This window comes from Marmota monax, unplaced genomic scaffold (genome assembly GCF_021218885.2).
Source record: "Marmota monax isolate L192 unplaced genomic scaffold, Marmota_monax_Labrador192_F-V1.1 WCK01_AAM20220418_F8-fsc00101, whole genome shotgun sequence".
NCBI lineage: Eukaryota > Metazoa > Chordata > Mammalia > Rodentia > Sciuridae > Marmota > Marmota monax.
In genome coordinates, this window is record NW_026692786.1 from 6016386 (window position 1) to 6036164 (window position 19779).

At 41.7% G+C, this 19779-nt stretch overlaps 1 long non-coding RNA gene across 4 annotated transcripts in view; it reads left to right on the forward strand.

Annotated features, from left to right (window-relative positions):
- LOC124095069 (uncharacterized) overlaps positions 1–15518 on the forward strand; it is a 154302-nt gene extending 138784 nt beyond the window's left edge. For all 4 annotated transcript variants that reach the window (XR_009227070.1, XR_009227069.1, XR_009227071.1 and 1 more), the window contains 2 exons: positions 13866–14011; positions 14181–15518. This is a non-coding gene — a long non-coding RNA (uncharacterized LOC124095069). The remainder of the gene's footprint in view (positions 1–13865; positions 14012–14180) is intronic.
- Positions 15519–19779: the final 4261 nt, after the last annotated feature.

Here is a 19779-nt window from a genome sequence, read left to right on the forward strand (position 1 = left end):
CCTACTAAGTGTCAAAAACACCAGAGATGGTACCCTATCCAAAGCAAGCCAACTGAAGTTAGTAGTATAGCTGCGTTGGTTCAGCTGGAGACAAAACCCGAGACTGCCTTTTTTTTTGTCCCTCAACCATGAGGAAGGGACAAGTCTTCTTGAGAAGGAAGACAATCAAGAGGAAGTTCAAAGACAGAAAATATAGATTCCCAGTGATGTCATCTGGTCTTTCAATCTAGCTTACCTGAAGCTTAGATCAACCTCTTTTTGTTTGCAAACATCAATATAGTTCCATTATTACTTGATCCAGTTGGAGGTAAGCTTCTGTCACTTTCCACCAGAACATCCTGGCTAATTCAGGGATCTTTGGTAAGTGCTTTGGCTGGATGGAAACATAGCTGGATCCTGAAGAGAGCAACCCTACATCCCTTCCCAGTTGCTGGAAACCAGATCTGCACCTGCTCATTCTTCTTTTAGACTACAGAGTCTGAAGTTACCTTCCTGCAGTACTAGCCCAAGCCTGGCCAGAGAAGAAGGCAGAAGGTCGAACTTGGAAGCAATTATCATAGGGCTAACAGGGCTTTTTGTCTCCACTCTGTCATCTACTCGGCAGCTGTGGGACAATTGTTGCCATGAAAGATGGGTCTGGAGCCATCATTAAATTACATACATGTCCATTGCGCCTGGTTATTAAGTCTTTGACAGATCATTTCTTTATGGCCGTTTAATCAAGAGCAAATAAACAAGAAGGAGCTTAGGGATATTTTACAAAGAAGGCTCCATCTACTGTTCATGGAGGAGGCTGTGGGGGCCTCCAGTTCAAAGATTCTAGGAGGCTGGCAGCCTCAGATCACAGCAGCAGCAGCAGCCTGGGCTTTCAGAGCGGGTAGAGGAGAGGAGAGAAAACAGAGCATCTTTATCCCATAGCTAACCCATCTCAGGAAGGATGGAGCTATGAGTTTGGCATATGGGGAGAGGGGAGCAGGTGACACCAGGTAAACACTGGACAAAGGAAAACTCGATTCTGCTATTTTATTTGTGGATTGTGGACAGATGCTCATGGCTGGACACCATCTTCCTCCTTGCCAGAGGGGAGCTCCTTGGTTATGGCCACCAGACAGGACTCCTACCTCCAAATTCTATGGTAACACTGTTCTTTGGTGTTCATGGGCAAATGCTGTTTCGTGCTGACTTTTGCCCTGACCTTCAAAGTAAAGAAAACTGACACGCATGATATTTTGTATGATTATACAGATTTAATTTAAAGGGTTTTTAAAAATTCTGAAATTATATGTTTTCCGTGCCTTCAGTCTTACATCTCACCTTCTGTTGTGAAATAATAGTGATTATAAATAGTTGTTGACTTGACAAAATAAAAAGCTTTCAATGATTTGGTCCATCCCCTTAACCTTCTAAAATCCTGACATCCATATGTCACTGTTGGCAGGACACAGTTCTTCTTGGATCAGGCAGACTTCCCCAGGTCTCCTCTTGCCTGTGGAATGGGATACAGGACATCCCTCTCCAGTCCCTAAGGGGTGTGTTGGGGGAGGAGGAGACCTCCCAGCTGGGTAGGTCTTCTTCCTCTTTTTTTTTTCTCTTCTGCAAGTTTACAATATTTATTCCTGATTCTGAGATAGTGAATAGGGAAGGAACTAAGTTCCTAGTCTTATAAATGGAGGAGTAAAGGTCTGAGAGGTGAAGCCTCATACCTAGAGTTTTTTTGGTGAAGACAAAGGGAGGACAAGAATCTAGTGTCTAAGTCTGCAGAACTCAGGGGACAGAGTCCTGCAGTTGAGAGAAAAGGACCTTGTCAAACCACTAGTACTGAGGTTCTGGTTCTTATATTTGTCCACTCAAGATCCTAGCTGAGCAACTCCCTCTCTGGGCATGTTTCTTCTCCTGCCATGTGGATAATAATGATGGAATTAAAATTTCTGGGTACGGTGTGCCTTATAAGTTTATCTTTTGTTATCTTTCTTTCCAGTTTTTCCAGTGTAGATAGTAATGCAGCAAGGGTGGTGACTTGTGCTGTATGCCCAAATTCCTGCTCCTTGGACAGTGGGTAGGCTGTACTTCCAGCCTCTATAAATGGTGGGTGGGGCCAGGTGACGGATTATTGTCCACAGTTCTATAGGAAAGCAATATGCATTACCTTGGTAGAATTTCAAAGCCATTGAATGTTTTGCTGCATCGTGCCTTTATGTTGGGATAGAGTATCCATGAGACTGAGCCCCTGAGTGTAAGAAGGACCAGAGTCCTCTGACTGACCCACTTGGGACACAGGAAAAGAGGAATAACCTTCATTACATTAAGACATACTGAAGATGTTGGGGATGTTTGTTACTGAGTTTGACTCAGCCTACTCTGATGGATACGACAGTTGCCAATTTGGAAGCAGAAGATCTTGGCTCTGTGCTTAGAATCCTCAAACAGTGAAGAGTGCTTGGTAATGAGGCTCACCATGATAATTGCACTTCCTTCTGAGTAACCCCATGGTTACGTGAACAGTGTTTACAGGGACTACAAACTCATGTAGGAATTATAGGGGTGACTTTTCCTACAGCTTCAAGTCAGGGGCCAACTCCTTCCCAGGAGTTCAATGACAACAGGATATAAGAAACCACACAAATAGTCATCAGTGGAAAGTTCTGATTTTAAGGTTATAAAACTACATGATAGGATAAAGAGAGATATGCGTGGAGAGAGTGTTTATAGGTCAGTATCCTGGGAAGGCTTCTCTAAGAGGGAGATATTGAGTTGGAATTTGCAGGATCAGAAGAGCCCATGGGGGAAACCATGCTAGGCATAAATGCCAAGGTAAACATTGTGTTGCATTGAGGTACTTTAACAGTTAGTAAGTGAGCACCTACTGTGTGCTAGGCTCTCTGCCAGTGCTAGGGAGACATTGATGAACAGGGGACAGATCTATGGCTCTCAAGGAGTCCAGTGATCAGGGACAGCACAAACATAGACCCAACCACCTGTAACCATCTTGGGTGACCTGTCAAACACCAGGCATGCCTTATGTAGCTAAGTCAGAGCCCCAGCAAGTGATCTCATCTTTGACTCCATTATAGGAGAGTGAACGGAATGCCAAAGGGGCTAGGTAACCTGCTCAAGCACTCAAAGGAGTAATATATTGAGTTATGGGTCATACCTCAGCCATGAGGGTAGAGGTCCCAGGGTACCTTTGGTGTAAGCCAAGCTATGGGATTCCCAAATGGCATTTCTGCAGAAAGCAGATCAGATAGACTCACACTCATAGGTTGCTCCTAGAAGTGCTTCCAGAGTCCAATTTGCAGCAGGGGGACTGCCCAGGGCTACTTGTGCAGGTGATGTTGATGCACTCAAGAATCAGGTCTTTATTTTCTAGGGGATAATGACAAGAGGGTCAAGTGAAAGAAAGCACAGAAAAGGGACCGAGAGTCATGGAGGTTCCAATGACTGACTAGATTTAACTCTGCCTCACCGTTCCTGTTGGTGTCCTAAACCAAATCTTCTTCCAACCTACTATGACACCTCAGCTTATCTTAGCTGCTCTCACAGGCACTGGACAAATCATTATATCACATGAATCATGTAGAGTCAAAAATTGCCTTAATGCTCTACATGAATAGCCATATTGGTAAAGTTTAATTTCTGCAAAGATACAACTATAGGTTTTTCATGTTTCCGGAGAGTATAAGGGACTGAATATCCCCCTGGGTTTTTATTCTTGGGAGAGAGGCCTGGGTGGGTTACATCTGGCCACCTGCTTTTGGCTTCTTTGCTTTTTTCTAGAAGGAAGTGGGTGCTCAGTGTGTGTCCATGCTAGAGCCACCCCTCCCTCTCAGAGGAGCAGAGCCAGGAGACAGTGGAAATGAAAACTGGGGCCTGAGAGACACTGTCTACCTCATGCATCACCTTTCAGTAACAGACTTGGAACCCACTGCAGGCAGCCTAGAAACGGGAGGTGAGCTGAGGAGGAGAGAGGCAGGAACAAAGAGAAAATAGCACCGTGACATGGGAAGGGCAGAAGATGGGAGCCCTGTAGATATAGGTAGAGGATATGCCAATTAGAGGCTGAATCAGAGAAAAAGGGACAACCCTGCCTGGAAACTGGCTCCATGCACAGGCTCAGAAACACCTCCTGCAAAGGGGCCTATCTTCAGTTTGAGGTCACCTTTCTTCTTACAATATCTTCCTGTAGCCCTTGAGGCCAGAGCTCATTACTGCATCTGTTTTTATTCCTCAGAGTGGGCAAAACCTAGGGAATGAGCTCTCAGGAGTCAGAGCTACATAAGCATGGAGGAAGCTCAGGGCAATGAATGGGATGTGGCCACTGTCAACACCATGATGACCACCTTTGTCTTGTCTGGATGCTTTCCATAGCCAACAGGACTGACATCATCTCACCTGATGCTTACATGGTTCTGCTGACACTCTCCATTTAACACATGAGGAACAAACTGAGGCAGAAGGAATCTTTGGGGGGTTCAAATCCATGGGCCCAGAAAGGTGCAAGCCCTCCTCCATTTCCATCACATTTTTTTTTTCCCCTCATACCCAGGCCTCTCACAAACTCTACCAGAGAGTCTGGGGCTGGGTGATCTGTTTTATATTTAATTGTCAGGTGCTACTCTAGGGTAAATGAATAAGATTGTTTGCAGGAGACCTTAGCCCGAATGAAGGAGCTCATGGTGCTTTTAAGGATGTAATGTGTCGGTGTTCATTTCTGCAGCATTTGGTTTTCTGGCATTAGAGCTGAGCAAATGATATGAAATGCAATAAAGCTGCATCCAAACACACCAAGGGAACCTAAAAACAGCTCGGCTTGCAAATGTGCTGAAGACACCAGCCTCCTCCAAGCTTTCCCAAACTCTTTGGAATTAATCAGATTTTCAAGAACATCTGTTTTGGCGTATTGTCCATTTTACATTTAAATTTTGTATCATGGCAGCTGTTGGGAAATCAAAAATATCTGTGGTGCTGCAAGTCTGTGGAAATTACACTCGGGCATCAACTCTATGTTAAGCCAGACTGTCTGCCAAAGGAGACGTTGAGCTAATCCTTGCTGAAGATTTCATTAGGTGGAGCACTGTCTGTTGCTGGTCAGCTGGGGAATTTATCTAGCTATCCTTCTGAGCCCTTGTGTTTGATGTTCTGAAATTCATACAACTTTATTTTTATTCCAAGGATTAAAAAGTAACATTCTTAAGCATTTGAGCAAATGCTTAAGAAGGACAGGGATAGAAGTGGTGGGTCCACAATTTTCAGGGCAAAGAGGGTGTGCTCTGACAGCATCTAGAGAGGGAAGAAAGGTGGTCTGAGTCTTGGAGAGGACCAGGCATGCAGGCCTGACCTCCAACCTCACCTGTGGGTCTTGGCCTGAGGGATCTCTAACTTCTTCTCCAGCCATCTTCCTCTCCAATCACGTGTGCCCTCTTGCTCTCCTGGCTGCTATGTGTCTGGACCATGGCAGGTCCCCTGTTTCTTTTTGTGTCTGTTGTTCTTCTACCTGGATTATACCTGCCCTGCCTTTGGCGTAATTTTCTACTTCCTCAGAGAGACCCTCCCCTTGCCAGGTTGTCTAAAAGAGCTCCCACTCCTCTAGCCTTTTACCCTGTCTACTTTTCCTCCCCTGCAGTTATCATTATCTACAATTACACCTCTATTACTTACTTGCTTGTTGTACACTACTTCTGTTAGCATGGTAGGCTCGTCTGCCTCCCAGTAGGCATGTGTCCCATGAGAGGTGTATACAAGGCTGTCATTACCTGGAAGTTGGGCTAGGACCCCTGGAATCAGGAGGAAGCAACCCTGCAGTGTCAAGAGAGCAGAGCATGGGAGCAGGCTTGGGCCACAGTGACCCTTTTTTTTTTTTTTTGTCTGATAAAACCTAAAAGGAATGATCTGCTTGAGGACACTGGGTGTTTTCACATTCACCCAGTATGTGACCTGGCATTTCCCAAGGGGACTCAAGTGGAACATGAAAGAAGGAAAATATTTTGAGAGTTAATCATTTTTATTTTATTAAGTAGAAATACATCAACTCACAGATTAATTCTCTAGCTTTATCAAGCTAAAAGATTTGAGATTTTTTTTTGATGAGGAAGCATTTGTTGTGAAAATTATTATACTTGTCAGTATTTTTTCTTTTGTATTAGTGTATTATACTTATATATAATAATGGAATTATTACATATTTATACATGCACACGATATAGCAATATAATTTGGTTCACTTTGTTCCCCAGTACTGAATATTTTCTTTTTTAAAAAGCATGCCTAATTCAAGAAAAAGTCTAAAGCAGGAATATAACCCACTGCCTGGTTTGTTACATAAAAATTTATTGGGATGAAATCATGCTCATTAGTTTTCATATTAACTGTGGTTATATAGTTTGGAGGCTATAATGGCAGAGCTAAATAGTTGTGCTAGTGATACATTGCCTGCAAAGACTAAAATATTTACTTCTGGCCCTTATAGGAAGAACATATAGAAGATAATTGACAAAAATCATTGAAATTTGCAGGCTTAGTTTGGTGAAGATCTAGACCACACCCTTCAGTACTTGACCTCTGTGCTCCATCTCCTTGGAGACAGCCTTTTGCCTTGGGCCATGGCTGGCTTGTTGGATCCACGTTTTGCCCTACCTGCATGGTTCAAAGTCTCCCTGTTAGAGGCCAAGTTAGAAACAGGGCTAGTACCTCCAACCTGAAGGAGGGGAGATTGATTAGGTGGTTCAAGATAGAGCTAGTATCTATTGAAAGGAAAGGCTGAGTGGCAGAATTTCTGTGGTCTTTGGGAGAGTGAATCTCATGCTATGGCTGGACCAAGGGCTCATAACTAAGGACAGGGCACACCACAGGGCAACTTGTCTTTTATAAAGAAACCTGCAGCTTAATAAATAGCTCAGAGATACAAAACAAAACAACAACAAAATAACTTATCAGACATCCAGAGATAGCACCTCTCTGAAAGAAAGTTCCTGATCCCTAGTAAAGGAGTCTGGATGGGCCAAGAGTGAGACTGGAGGGGAAGGAGGAGGCCACTTAATTAAGGCAAGGTGGCTGCGATTAGCCCACAGCCTTTCATGTGAATGGTAATTATACTTGGAGCAAAGGGCTGGTTGAAAGAATGACATAATAAAGCTCCCAAACTGGTCGGTATAATTTCCCCTGACACCCTCTGTGCATGAATAACACACACAGTCAAACAGAAGAGTAATCAGATTTGAAATATTCCTTTAATAATATGTTTGCCAGATCAAATATTAAAAATAGAAGATGGAGAAAAGGAGCAACCATCCCCCGTGGTATCAGTTCCATAAATATTGCTTCATTAAGCTGTCTGCATCCGTTCAAAGAGATGGATATTCAAACATGGCCAAGGTTCCAGACTGCTTGTTGTGATGAGGCGGAAGACTCCGGGCTGCCAGCATCACTTCACCTCCCTGTGCTGCACCCGCTGCTGTGGTGAGGGGCCATCAGTTACCAGCCAGAGCTGGCCTGACATCTGCCCAAAGGACATGTGTTTATTTATTTGGAGTCAAGCCTCTCCCATCGGTGTACCAGTGGCTTCCATCCCAGCCAAACAGCAGGGAATTAATAATGATGGCATTTGACTTTCCTAAGACCTTCCCTTGGCAAAGCTTACATTCATCCTACTGGTATAACTCTGAGGTCAGGGGTAGGACATAGAAGGTAGATGCTCTGTTGCTAACCAAGGTCCTTGGTCAGTAAGGAGGCCTTCAGGCCCCAGACTTTGACAAAGTGGTATATAAAGGGAACAAGGAGCCCTTAATTCTTTGATGAGAGTCAGCAAAGCATTGAGAGGATTAAACCATATCTCAATTTAAGGTCCCCCAAATTTACTGTTGGATCCAAGTCTCCAGGCTAAATAGTGAGAAGACTAATTACTCAATTAGTCAATGCTCAGAAATGATCCTTTGATCCTGTCAAGATGAGCAAGATGAACTGTCTGGACAGGCTATCTCTGCCTGTCAAGAACTATGAATGTGCTGAATTTCTTTAAGAATGTTTGGAGTTTATGTCAGTAATACAGGACTAGTCAACTCTCAAAGATGCAGAGTTGATTGGTGGTGAATGTCCATCACCCATATGTAGAAAACCTTGATTCCTGAGTTCATGGTATCTTTCCTCTCTACTTCATCATCTGGACATTGCCAAAATATTGACTTTAGGAAACAGAGCTCACCTAGGTTTCAACTGAAAAGAAAGAAAAAACAGGGCCTCGTAAACTCAGAACACCATGGGCTGGGGGTTGAACCAAATGAAGGTACAGTTTTCATTTCTAAGGGCAGAGGTTTTGTCTCTTCAACACACTGTGGCCCCAAGACCCAGCAGTCCCTGCTAGACAGGGTGTGTTCTAACAGTTTGATTGTGATGATGGAAACAGTTAAGGGACTACAGTGAGGAAGGAACCTCAGTGGAAAGATTCTGTCCCTTGTCCCTGACTTAGGCCCATGTTCAGGGAGGCAGGGGGGCCAGGCCTCTTAGGAGAGGGCACTATTTTTTACTGACACTCTGGTCACCTTCTTTCCACTGAGTCTTGTCTGAGCAGCACATAGAGCCAAGAGTTTCAGCCACTTGGGGGTTTTTCTGTCTCCTTTGCATTTCAGCAGGTACATGTGGATCCAGGTATTGGAGTCTGGGCTGACCTGACTCCTGGGGCCTTGTGCCAAAATCTGGGAGAGTGTAGAAGAACATATCTCAGCTTTTCTCATCACCTTCTCAGAGGGAAAACTCATATCTTTCCTAAACATAATCAAGCCATCACCATGCAGGGAATCTGCCATGTGGATGGGTGTGATTTCTGTACTGGTAACTGGGATTATTTGAAACGAGTCCAAAAACCCAACAATGGTTCTTCTGGTTTCCCCCCAAACCCCCTTCCTGACAATGGCTCAGTGGAGGTGGCCCTCTAGCAGATTATAGTCATCCCCTTTGCTTTTACCCCTCCCATTCCTCACCAGCACTTCCTGATTCTGGGTCAGAGTTTTCAAGGAAAGGTCCAGGGTCAGAACTCATGATTTTTCATCAGATAGATAATTCCCAGAGCTCAGTAACTTCAGAGTTTACCACTCTGTCCTATTAGCTCAGTGATTTACTTAGTAAGTTTCTTAAGTGGACTTAATCTCTCTTTCTCTCTCTCATTTAGCAAGTGCTAAAGAGCTGCTAAGGACTCACTAGCACCCAGCTGAGATCCTTGATGCAGCTATAAGAACTTCAAAAGGGGAGAAACTTTCTCCATCTGATGATTTATGTTATTTAAAGTTTTTTTTTATTGACCCAAATTTTCTCCATCTCTACCTCAATTATCTCAGACCCCAAGAGGGATTTCTACATTTTCCCCTCTTTAGGAAATCTTCCCGCTTCAAAGTGGCTCAGAGTCATTGGTAGAAATTACCATGAACTGAACTTGAGTTGGGAGTTGGGTGCTTGGTCCTCTGGAGTCACCCTTGGTGGGGGCCACAATTGAAGCTAGAATGTTCTGCACTTTCTGCCTTTCTTGGTGATCCAGCCTGTGCTCCCTGGGGTTGAGAGAATCCTGATTTTCACAGAAATCCAGCCATGAGGAACTCATTGTGGATGGAGTGTGAGGAGCAAGACTCACACACTCCTCAGGCTGTAATTACTGAGAATGCACCCCTGCAATCTCACTTGGGAGAACTAACAGCCAGAAAAAAGTGAGGCCACCCCTCCAAGAAACTCCTCTACTGGGCCAGTGGAACTGGGCGGGTGGCCAGCTCCAGGCCCTTTCCTCTGCCCACCCTGACCTTGCTGTGTTTATCAGGGGGATTTAGAATTCTACAGAGATCTGGATAGAGAATGAGAATGTCAGTGCAGTCAGATGTCTTACCTTGGGGGGCAGGTCTTCCCAGGAGCCCAGTGCCTCTCACTAGAATTATCTTGGTAGCTTTGCTTAATCTAGTATCAGGTTCCTTTTTTCCAATTGTGGGGACTGCAGGTTGGGGGGTGTGTGTGTGGCAATGCTGTCCTCCGGTCTGGATTGAATAGAAAAATTGTTCCCTAGGTTCATATGGGAGGAAGGCCCCAGGTCAAGTTTGTACTGCTTGTACTCATAAAAGGGAGGAGCACTTCTCCCCAGAGCAAGGGGTGCCAACTGGTAGGTAACAGACAGATGTGAGCAGTGGAAACATGAGGTTAAGGGAATAGTTCTATAAACTGGATTCATTTGCTGACTCTCCACCCACATGCTTTCTTCTAAAAATTTCCTGTAGGTAGTCAACAAGAAGTTTCCTCAGCAAACTACCTGTTATCTGCAGGAGAAATTTAGGCCCAAAATGCTGATAAGAAGAAAACAGGTTACTCTGAAGGGGAAATCTTTTTTAACTCTTACATAGCACAGATCTCAGAACTCAGGGAGATAAGAATAATTCCCCCTAACCATAAAATCTGTAAGAACAGGTTCCAATTAGAGCCAGTCAGCATGGACCAAAATGACCTAGAGTTGTTATGCACAATGGGGACTTTAAAGTCTGATGTCATCCTGCTGTCAGTCAAAAATCAAAAAGAGGACCTGGGAAGGACTACCTGGAAACTTCCCTTGGACCTCCAATAGAACTGGAGAATAGGAGAGGATGGTCAAGCCATCCTCTCTCTGAGAGAACCCACTCTCTCTCTCTTAAGAATAGTGCCCTTTCCCTTTTCTTATCCCTTTTAATAAACTCATGCCTGCTACTCTGAGTGACATGTTAAAATATTTCTTATATGATTTCAAGAACCCACGAGATGGCTACCTCAGCTTCCTGGCATGCCCTTGCCCAGTGACATACCATATGACTCCAAGGGAGCACTTACCCCTGGACCATCCCGTAGTGGTGTCAAACTCCATAGATGGATTCAGGCTGCTGTCCTGGAGACCAATGGCCCTGGCATCTGCAGTCCAGAGAGGGATTGCCCATTTGTTGACTACCTAAGGGATGGTCCCCAGGATCCATGAGGTCAGCATGTCCCCAGTGCATGATGAACATCTCTAAGGCTTCACTGGGACACATCCTACACTAAAAGACAACATGTCTAACTTCACAGTGTAGGTGGAGGGTTTATCATACAGAACTGTCCATTAGATCTAAACCATTACAAAAAACATCCTGGATAATAAATCATCATTTCACATTGAATGTAAAGGCAGCCCCCTTTCTCAGTATGGCTGTTCCCTTGTAATCATGATAAATGGAAAATCCTGGACAGGTGAATTTTAATAGGCATACAAATGCACTCAGATTAATTAGAGATACATTTTTTAAAAACTTTTCTCTTTTGCTCCATAAATCTAAATGGGGGCCTCTAAAAGATAATAGCCATCCGCACACTAAAATGCATTATGACATAATAAAAGATTATTGATGCACATATGCAGTTAGACATTATGTTGGATGCAGCAGAATGGCATACAAATGCAGCAGGAGCTATTCCGAAGCATATTTTTGCCGACTGTGGTTAATGGGACTCCCTGGCCTAAAGGTACCGGATGAGTGGACTAAACAAAGTCAGTGCCTATTTCTGCTTCTGACTTCTGAACCGGTACTCTTAGGTCAACAGTATTTCCTTCCTCAGTTCTTTAGAAAGCAGGGGCATTAGATAGAGGTACACTATGCCTGCCCTGGTCATACCTTCTGGCTGAGAAATAAAGAATACTGTTTGACAGCTAGAGAGGGAAGGGCAGCAGCACCAGATGAGCCTTGAGATTGAGGAGTCACAGCGGCCACTTTTAAACCCCACTTTCCTTTTCTACATCTGACCCCGAGTTCCTTATGATTTCTAAGATGAGCAAAGAAATGGTCAACCGGGAGGAAAACATACAATGAATGGCCTTTATGAAAAAGTTTAACATTTAGAAACAGCTAAAAGGCAGACAAAGACCACGAGGAAAGAGAGGAGTAATTAAGAGTTCTTTATCATGATCACGATCTCTTACAGTCAAGTGTATGGACACTGTACTGAGGTGAGGTAATCTTAGTTGATCCTCAGTCACCCTTTGAGAAAGGCATTGCTATCCACTTGGAAATAAAGGAGGAAATTGAAGTATAGGGAGGAAAAATATTTGCCAGATATAGCAAATAAAATATAGGGCACCCAGATCAGTTTGAATTTCAGAAAAAAAAATTGGATTATTTCTTACTACCTGATATATGTTAAAAAAAAATGTTGTTTACCTGCAGTTCGCGTTGAACTGGATGTTCTGTATTTTACTTGGCAACTCTAGCCCAAGGTCACAACCAGACGAATATTAATTGGCAGTGTCAGGACTTAAATCTGCTCTGATGTTGTTGTTTTGCTGGTTTTGTGCTGAATTTCCTGCTCAATTGGTCACTGAACTACACCTCAGGGTGACTCCTCCTTGTCAAACTGGGGCTGTGGTATCAAAAATACCAATTTGTCATTCTTGTTAACTGAGAACATGGTGGGAATATAGAAATGAGGTCTCAGACCTCAACATGGTGTAGAGCCACCCATTAAAAGCTGTTGGAAATTTGGTGGAGGAGAAGTGACCTGCATGTATTTCTGGACCACCCATGAGAGCACATCCTGCTGCTGGGAGCTTCAAGGAGGAGTCTCTTCGACACAGGCCTCTGGGCACGATGTGTCAGCCATGGGAAAAATGGTGTCTGTCACCGCTGGGGTAACCGGAGTCTGTGTTCCACTGACTGTGCTGTTTCTGACTAACCCCGTTTGAGTCACCTCTCCCTTACCAGCTTGCACATCCTGCCCGAGTGCATAAACCTATTTATTCCTTTGCTATCTTTTCTTTCAAACCACTCCAAACACCGACAAATAAACTGTGTGTCAGTTTGGAGCACAAACAACATTTGTTTCTCCTTGTCTTGGTGGTCTCACCTCTTGCAGTTTTGATAGCATCTGCAAAAGATAAAATTCATACTCAAGCATCTTTAGAGCTTCTCTTGCATTCTCTCTGATCTGGGGCTCCTTGCAGCTTAGGGAATTACACCCCACTGTTCACATTTTCAACCAGTTAAGCAGGAGTTTTCCTCTGAAAGCCTGGACCCAGTAAGTGACTGTGTATATTTAAAGATCTTAATTAAGGAGCTATCAATCAGAATGCCTGGCTTTGATGCTCTTGATTTTGACTCTTTAGTTCACAACATGTTTTGAAATATGACATTTGGATGCATGGCTCTCAAAGACTTTTACTTGTAAAAAAATAAGTTGGGGGAGGTGGTGGAATTAATATTAAGGCAATAAACAGAGATGAATTCCAAACTTAATGACATGCAGACATTGGAGAAAACAGACCTCCCTTTTGATTAAAGCAGAAGGAGGAGGTAGGGAGTGAGGAAAAAGGGGAAGATTTTGGTTTCTTTGCTTGGGTATACTATTGGGAGAAAGGAAACATTCAAGGAGGTAAGGTAAACCCCACACACCCTAAAAATAACTTGCTTTCATTAATTCAGCCACCACATATGTACCTTTGAGAAATGGATTTGTAAAAAAATTTGGAAAACATAGAGTAGGGTTCCATTCATTTTACAAAAATTTGAGAAAAATACAAATTCCTGTTTAATTCCATTAGGCATTAGGTTGCATAATTTCTACAATTCCAAGGTAATGCAAAACAGTTCAGGCTGCAAATTTAGTTTTTACTAACCTAATTATCTAAAAATGAAATGAACTCACTTTTAAATGTGATGTTTACCTAGGGAAGTGTTATTAATTTTTTATTTAAGCCAGAAATTTTGATAGTTCATTTCAGTTTGAGCTGGAGGTGCCTATTTACCTCCACAATTTGTTCTTTTCTTTTCTTTTCTCTTTTGGTACTGGGGATTGGACCCAGCGCACTTAACCACTCACTGTATCCCTTTTATTTTTTATTTTGACACAAGGTCTCACCAAGTTGCTGAGGTTGGCTTTGAACTTGTTAATCCTCCTGCTTCAGACTCCTGAGTTGCTGGGATTACAGGCTTGCAGCACCATGCCCGGCTCGCTCCTTTCTTTCTTGATCTTGAGACCTACAACATGCAAGACGGTGGTAGGTCCTTTTCTTTTTCCATCTCCCAGAGCACTGTTGACAAATAACAAGGCTTCTTTTTTTTTTCCTTATTTTACTAATGAATAATGCACGACTTGTTATCAGTCTCCTTGTTTTAAAGCACTTTTAATAAGTGAATCTGTTTAATTGATTCTACTTGATTCCACAGTCACTGAGCTGGAAATGGGACAAAAGGAGTGAATTCATGATAAACCCAACTGCATGGATGAATCTTTGAGATGTTCTGCTGAGCAAATGAAGACAGATAGGAAACAGTGTGTTCTGCCTTAGCCCAATGACATGAAGTTTGACAACAGCCAACACTGTGCTGTCAGAAGGACTGCTGGTTGCCTCAGGTGGGCATGAGGATATTGACTGCAAGGAGCACAATGCGGCTTTCTGGGGTGATACCATGATGACAGTTGTGGTATGAGTATAACACAATGGAACTAAGTGCCATCTGGGCCCAGGAGGAGACTAACTAATCAGTGTTGCTTTAAATGGTGGGAAGTCAAGAAGAGCTACTGTGAAACATGAGCTGGACTGTGCACCGAAGGGTAATTTAGATGGAGGAACAGCCTGGGTGTGTTCCATGATCAGACGTTTATCCCGTATTTACTGTGTCCCAAGCCCTGAGGATAGAGACACTAATAGAGAGGAGCAGCCACTGGTCAGAAGGAGTTTACCACCCAATGGAGGAGAAGATCTGCATAATGTCACAGAATGAGCAAAGGAATGGAGGAATGGACATCCTCAGTGTTCAAAGGCAGAGAGTGATGGGGAGGGTGGTGACCAGGGGAGGGTGGGGCGGCCAAGTCTTGAAGGAGTTTATGTGCTGGACCCATAGGACAAGACTCCATCTGAAAGCCAGGGAGGAGGGCAATGTCCTCACTGGGGAGAAGATAGAGGAGTGACATGCTCAAAACCTTATCTTAGAAAAATTATCTCAAACTTTCCAACCTGGGCCATATGATTGGTTGCATTCACATCCCCTGTCAGCAGGAGGTAGGGAGGATTGAACAGGAGGACCAGCCAGGAGACTGATACAGGATGACAAATTGGTTACTTAGGCTGAGCGATGTGGGTATTCTATGTGTGGTGACTTGATAAACAAAATATGATGTGACCATTTGACAGAATATTATTTAACAACTGTGTCATAAAAGGTGAATTTTTGATACATACTACAACATGGATGAACTTTGAAAACACCATGCGAATGAAAGGAGCCAGTTACAAATGACCGTTTATTGTACAATTCTGTTTACATGAAATGTTCAGTATTGGAAAATCTATAGACAGAATGCACAATAGTGGTTGTCTAGGCTGGATGAGGGGAGGGAGAATGAGGTGGTGACTGCTAATGGGCACATGATTTCTTATTGGGATGATGTAAATGTTTTAAAATTTGATCACGGTGATGGTTTCCCAACTGTATTTTATAATGTAAATAAATGAATGATATGGAATCTAAACCATATCTCAATAAAGGTATTTAAAAAGCAAATTGGATCTTTTTGTAGCACTTAAAATTGTATTTCACAAAGAAAATCTGGATACTCAGCTTATCTTGAAGGAAGAGAGTCTTAATCTATTTTGTATTGTATCTCAGAATACTCGAGACTCAATAATTTATAAAGAATGGAGATTTATTTGGCTCATGGTTCTGAAGGCTGGGAATTCCAAAAGTATGGCCCTGGCATCTGGTGAGGGCCTTTGGACCACATTATCCCATGGTAGAAGCTGGAAGGAGTAAAGAGGGTGAAAGTGAGAGAGGGCTAATCTAGCCTTTTAAACAAATCCACTTTCTTGATACCTAACACACTTCTGTGATAATGACTAACCCATGCACAGCCATTGTGACCTAATATTAGGGCCATCTCCCAACACTGTTGCCTGGGGATTAACTTTCTGTGAACTTTGGGGGACACCTTCAAACCACAGTGGAATAAGGAAAAGGAGGGAGGGGACAAAGAGGGAGGTATCTAGCAACTCTGGCAACTGTACATGAAGACCCCTACTGGAATACCATCAGTGGAGCTGGGTGATGGCCCAATTCATGACAATCTCCTCCCCACACATCACGACTGGTCCTTGAGGTTGTTTGAATTTGTGATTCCCTAATTTAGGCAAGCATAGAAAACAAAATGTTCAAATCCACATTTTTGTCCTTCTATGGACACCTAGGACAGCTGCTTTGAACAAAACAAACACCATCCTTGAGCTTACAGACAAAGTAAAATAAAACCAGAATTGATGGAAGTTTATTTTTGTAAAAAAGTTCCTGACTTAGCTATTTGAACAGCTATTCTACATTCCAAGAACTGGAGCTATTATCTTGCGGCTTACTGGTCTCTTCATGCACCAGCCTGCCTGTTTTAACCCTGACAAGGTACATCTGAGTGAGGATTTGGAATGCACAGAGGATTTGCTCCACCTTCTTCTCAGGAGGAAATAGAGATAAGGAAGTAGTTCTTAACTGCAGTTCTGTGAATACACAGGAACCCCATTATCAGCCCCCTATGGGTAGGGAATAAAAGGAAAGTGGCCTTAGCTAAGAAAAGAAGTCGGAGAAGATTGCTCACTAAGTCCTTCCTTCAACAGAACTTTCCTGAATCTCTACTATGTGCTAGTGGTGACTTTTAGACCCAATTTGGAGCCTCACCATGATAAGTAGTAAGTTTGTCTTCCTGCTACCCAGGAGCACACAAATCTCTCTCCTGCCCTCCTCCCTCCCTCCCTCCCTTCCTTCCTTCCTTCCCTCTTTCCCAAGTAGAACTAAATGAAATGTCATGTGAACTTATCTATTAATTTATTTATATTTTACTGTTATTTATTTTTCAATTGACAATACATATGTATGGAATAATGTTTAGATATATGTATACATTGTAGGATGATGAAATCAAGCTAATTAACTGTCATCTCCATACTTATCACCTTGTTTCTGTAACAGAACATTCAAGATCTGCTCTCGGTAGTTTTTGAGTATACATACTATAATCACCATAGATCTCCTGAATGTTTCCCTCCTGTCTAGATTAAATTTTGTGTCCTTTGATTAACATCTATCCCAAATCCCTATCTCCTACCTTTCTCCACCCCACATCAGCCCTTGGTAATCACCATTCTACTCTCTGCTTCCAGTAGTTCCACTGTTTTTTTTTTTTTGATTCCACATATAACTGATTATTTCTGTGCCTGGCTTATATCCCTTAGCCTATGACCTCCAGGTTCAATCATGTTGTCACAAGTGACAGGATTTTCTTCTTTCATTTTATAAGGTAAAAATAGTATTCCATGGTGTATACATACCACATTTTCATTATCTGTGTATTCATTGATGAACACTTAGGTGGATTCCATACCTTGGCTCATATGAATAATGCTTCGATGAATATAACAACACAGATATCTCCTGGACACTACTTTCATTTTCTTTGGCTCTACCTACAAGTGTAATTGTTGGATCATAAGGCAATTTTAATTGCAATTTTTAAGAGAAACTCCACAAAGTTTTTCATGATGTCTATACTAATTTATATTCCCACCAACAGTGTTTCCTTTTCTCCACATCATCTACAACATTTGTTACCTCTTACAATTTTTCCACAATTTTATTGATGCATTAAACTTATATATAATTGTGGGATTTGTTGTTACATATCAGTCCATGCACACAATAGAACAATATAATTTGGCCAATTTGGCTTACCTCTTGCATTTTTGATAATAGTCATTTTAACAGATGATATCTCATTGTGGACTTAACTTGCATTTCTCTGATGATTAGTGATGTTGACCACCTTTTCACATACTTGTTGGCCATGTATACCGTGTCTGTTGAGGAATGACTTTTTGGGTTCTTTGTCCATTTTTAAATCAAACTATTTGTTTCCTTGCTGTTGATTTATTTGAACTTCTTACATTTTATGGATTTGAACCCATTATTGGACAGATGACTTAAAAATATTTTCTTGAGGGAAAGGGGAAATACTGGGGAATGATATTGGCCACATTATACTGTTATATTATGTGCATTGTACCAAAATGTAGCAACAAATCCTACCATTATGTACAACTATAATTCATCAATAAAAATATGAAAAAAGAAAATATTTTCTCCTATTCTGTAGGATGTCTTTTCATTCTAAAGATTATTTACTTTGCTGTGTACAAGCTTTTTATTTTGATGAATGCCGTTTGCTTGCTTTTGCTTTTGTTGTATTTACTTTGGGGATCAAACTCAAATAATCTTTGCTAAGACAGATGTCAAAGAACTTGTTCTCTATGTTTACATCTAAGAGTTTCATAGTTTAGATCTTACATGTGAGTCTTTCATTGATTCTGAATTGATCTTTAAAAATTTTAAAAACAAATTTAACATTTTAAAAATTATTATTATACACTGACTTAACATAATGGCTCCAATTCTATTCATTATTCCAAATGACAAATACTCTTCTTTTTAAAGGTTGAATAGTATTCTACTGCATGAAAGACCTCCTTTTGTTTATCCATGCATCTGTTGATGGACACTTATGTTGTTTTCACAGCTTGGTGACTGAATAGTGATGCAATAAACAGAGGAGACCAGATATCTTTTTCACAGACTGATTTCAAATCTTTGGGATAAATACCCAGAAGGGAGATTGCTGAATAATATGGTAGCTCTCTTTTAAGTTTTTAAGGAACTGCCTTACAGTTTTCTATAATAGTGGTACTAATTTATAGTCCCATAAATAGTGAATAAGGTTCTCTTTCCTCTATATCCTCACCAAAACTTTCCTCTATATCCTTACAACTAATCTTTGTTTCTTGGGGGGGTGGGTACAAGGGATTGAACTCAGAGGCACTTGACCATTGAGCCACATCCCCATCCCTTTTTAAAATGTTTTATTTAGAGACAGGGTCTCACTGAGTTGTGGAGCACCTACCTCTCTTTTGCTGAGGCTGGCTTTGAACTCATGATCCTACTGCCTCAGCCTCCTGAGCTGCTGGGATTACAGGTTTGCACCACCACAACTCAGCTATAACTCTTCTTTGATAATAGTCATTCTTAAAGATGTGAAATGATGATTTTTGGTTTCAATTTGCATTTCTGTAATGACTAACAATGTTGATAATTTTTTTTCCAAATATCTGTTAACAATTTATATGTCTTCTATTGAGAAATGTCTATTCAGGTCCCTTGTCTACTTTTAAATTGGGTTATTTACTTTCTTGTTTTGAGTTGAGTTCCTTATATATTTTGAATATAACCCCGTTGTTGGATATGTAACCTAGAAGCATTTTCTCTCAATCTTAGTAAGTCTCTTTACACCATTGTTACTTTGTTGTGCATAATCTTTTCAGTTTTATGCAATCCCATTTACCATTTACTTACTTTTGCCTATTTTACCTATGCTTTTGGGGTCAGATTAAAAAAAAAGAAATCATTGCCCCAACACCAATGACATGTAGTTTTTTTCTATTAAATTTTCTTTTATAGTTGCATAGTTTCAGGTCTTAAATATTTAATATATATTGAGTGGAGTTTTGTATATGGTGTGAGATAGGGTTCAATTTCATTCTTCTGCATGTAAATACTCAGTTTTCCCAACACCATTTGTTAGAGAGACTATCCCTTAATAGGGTTGAAGGGATTATCCTTTAATCTACTATCCTTGAAGAGACTATCCTTTTGAAAAGATTTTTGTCAAACTCTTTTTTCTGCATCAAATCAGATGATTGTATGGTTTTTGTTCCTTTTTTTGTTAATATGATGG